At 36.1% G+C, this 3634-nt stretch overlaps 1 pseudogene; it reads left to right on the plus strand.

The window, feature by feature from the left end:
- The first annotated feature begins 1715 nt into the window (after positions 1-1715).
- Positions 1716-2669, plus strand: LOC110207553 (N-acetyllactosaminide beta-1,3-N-acetylglucosaminyltransferase 2-like; annotated as a pseudogene).
- Positions 2670-3634: the final 965 nt, after the last annotated feature.

Here is a 3634-nt window from a genome sequence, read left to right on the forward strand (position 1 = left end):
GTGGATTTTAACAAACCAAATCAAGTATTGTTTGTAATTAGGAAAAATATATATATAATGGCATCCTACATAGGGTATTCAGAGGTTAAAAAATATGATTCAGGCCCTTCAAGTACTTACATTCTGGTTGAGACAAGACTAATCTAGATAAAACACACGAGAATATGTACAAGGAGATGCCTGATAACACAGTAATGATAGGTGGTAAGAAAGGCTCAGTATTCCCCTCAAGAATAGCAAAAATCATGCTAAAAATAGAGAGACCACTAGAAACCCTCAAAAAAGTTGATTTTAGAAAAAAAAATTAAAAAGGCAAAAGAACCACAAAAAAAAACCATAAGAAATACTCAAAATATTCAAATGTATCTGTGATCTCATTGATTCTAGTGTTCCCTCTAACATTGCAGATTTGGCTAACAGCTAATAGTCCAGTTTGGCTGGAAAACAGAGTATATGAAGGGAATAACATGAACTAACACTGTAAAGGTATATAGTCTAGACAAGAGTTGAAAAGAGCCTGATTTAAAAGATTATTGTAGGAGACACTGAAAGGACAAAGCAACTAATTGGATATGGGGAGTGAAGGAAAGAGAAGAGTCAAAGATAATTAAAAGCTATGAACCTGTGTGAGTGGGGTGATGGTGGTGTCCTCAAGAGAAATAGAAGTTTGGAGGAGTGGAAGTCTTAATTTGAGGAAATAATTAGTTGCATTTTTGGACATGCTAAATTTTAGACGCCAATGGGACATCCAGATGATTATGTTGAGAAAGCAACTGGTAATACAGTAATAGTGTTTAGGAGTAAGTCAGATATGTAAGGCTAGATATACTGATTTGGAGTCCTCAGTGTAGAGATGATAACTGAACCCATAAGATCAAGGGAGAGATTGTATATACAAAGAGGACATAGGAAAGAGCCTTTGGGGACAGTCATGTTTGGAGGGGAGGCAGGACAGGGTCAAGAAATGGATGGTAAGCCAGCAAATAGACTGAGAGGTAGCAGTCAGGTGCATAAGAAAAGAAACACCAGAAAAAAGTACCACAGAAACCAAAGAAGAAAGCATTCCGGAGCGTGGAGTGGTTGAAAATATGAAAAGCATCAAAGGAATCTACTTGGCTACATAGGATAGAATTAAAACCAATTGGTGAAAGTTACAGGGAGGAATGATTGCAGCTTACCATTAGGAAGAACTTTCCCAGTGTTAAAATTACCCTCAAAATGGAATGTGCTACCTTGTAAGATACTGAGTTCCCAATGGTGTTCAAGTAGAGGCTAGTGATTGCTCATCTTAATGATATAATAGAGGGGATACATACATTGGGAAAGGGCTTCGATTAGATGTTCTTAAAGGTCCTTTTCAATTCTGAGATTTACCCTTCAAATAAGGCTATCGTGTTAATTTTTTTCTTTTTCAGGTATGACAAATAACTGCTGGACACCAAGGTATAAATCTGTTTGGAGTGTTAATGATGCTACCACTCTTTTTGTAAATGAACACGGAAGTCATAAAGCATAAGTGCCAAGAGAGGTAAAACTTGAGAAGGAATGGACAAAAGATAGTTGTAATAACTAGAGGCAAATTCTGGAGGAATTTCACATCTGCCAATGCCTACTGGCATAAGAAACAAGAGAAATTAAATTAACTGTATAATCTAATTTTGCACATACTTGACAGAATTATGGTAGAAGAACATTTGCTTTCTTGTGGAAGTGATCTCAGTCTCTGTGAACTGGATCCATTGGTGATGTCAGCATTTAAGGAGTTTGAAAAATTTCCAGATAACTTGAAAGAGTTTCTCCTCTACCCAAGATGTTGAAATTATTCACTGATGATAGGACAATCAAAGAAATGCAAAAATAAACCCTTCTTATTGGCGGTTATTAAGATGTTCATAAAACATTTTTATAGAAAGCAAGCAATATGGATGACTTGTAGAAGAGAATGTAATGTTGGCATCTCAGTGACCAGTGAGAGTCTTTTTAATAGCCAATTTACCTGTGGATGATAACGTAACTGACTCTTCAAGTATGTTAAAATCAGAGAGTCAGATAGCAAGGTGTTCTTTTTTTGGACCTTCAGATACTTTCTTCAGCTAGACTCTGAAAGAAGTACTGTCTCTGAAGTAAACCCACAGTATCTGTCCAGGTATCCAGTTTATATTCAAGGGAGATGATGTTTTTGTGAATATTGATCAAGTTCTGAATACTTGAAGAGCATAACCACAGACAAAGCCAATGACTTATTTATAAGTGATGTAATCAGAGGTAGTCAGCTCCGAAAAGATTAAAATACTACATCCTGGATAGTATTTATGAAGCTGCCTTATACAGCAAGGGGTGGGTTTCTCTATTCTGGCAATCTAGTACTTGAGGCTGAACCAAATATCTGAATTGGTCCTTCTCTTTCTCATTGATGACATTTATACTGGCATGTGCCTTCAAAAGCTTGACCTTGTTCCAGAAAAATAGAGTATTCCAAACAGTTGATATCAAAGAGCAACATAGGAGTTATATACATACTTACAATGTAATGGTAGTACACAGAAGAAATTCTGAGGAACTGATTAATAAGCTTTCCTATGTGCTACGAGATCTATATTTGAATTGCTCATGCCATGCGTAGCAAAATGTTCATAAAAAAATGAAATGCATTTCTTGTTTTTCCCTTAGATTTAGTTGTCATTTTTTGTGCGCCAAACCATTGAACTCAACTCTTCCCTGTTATTCATTTAAAGACCTCTAAACTTTTTTTTACTTGATGCATTTAAAAATGAGAATCAAATGAACATCATTCATTCAACATATTAAAGGTCCTTTCCAATTCTGAGATTTACCCTCAAAATAAGGCTATAGTGTTAATTTATGACAAATAACTGCTGGACACCAAGGTATGAATCTGTTTGAAGTGTTAATGATGCTACCACTCTTTTTGTAAATGAACATAGAAGTCTTAAAGCATAAGCACCAAGAGGGGTAAAACTTACCATTCTTTTGCTCCAGAAAGATGGACTCCTCATTCAAGTAATTTCACATTTAAGATATTGCTTGTTGTAAGTTCACTGAGTTACAAAGGCCCTGGTATATTTATCAATTGTTTTCTGAGATAATGTCTTTTTGAGTTGGATTTCATTTTCCCATTAATATGTTTTGTGAGTTCTGTTTTTAAGGCATGTTTCTAGTATAATATAGACTCTTGAGATTTGTTCTGTGTATCTTCAGCACTCTGCCCAATGCCTGGTCCACAGGTTGTTGCTGATGTCCTTGTTCAGTCATTTCATTTGTGTCTCATTCTTAGTGATCCCGTTTGGAGTTTTCTTGGTGAGAGATACTGGAGTGGTTTGCCATTTCATTTTCCAGCTCATTTTACAGATAAGGAAACTGAGGCAAACAGGGTTAAGTGACTTGCCCAGGGTAAAATACTTATTAAGTGTCTGAGGCCAGATTTGAACTCAGGAAGATGAGTCCAAACTCAGTGCTCTATCCACTGCGTCACCTAGCTGCCCCACCTGGTACATGGTGAACACATATGCTTACTGGGTTGACTAAATTTTCCAAACTGGTTGGGAATGATTTATAACTCCTGCCTTTCTTGTTACTCCCAACAGCATTTTATTTATTTATTTTATTTACTCTT

The sequence above is a fragment of the Phascolarctos cinereus genome, unplaced genomic scaffold, assembly GCF_003287225.1.
Source record: "Phascolarctos cinereus isolate Bilbo 61053 unplaced genomic scaffold, phaCin_HiC Scaffold_2;HRSCAF=192, whole genome shotgun sequence".
Taxonomy (NCBI): Eukaryota; Metazoa; Chordata; class Mammalia; order Diprotodontia; family Phascolarctidae; genus Phascolarctos; species Phascolarctos cinereus.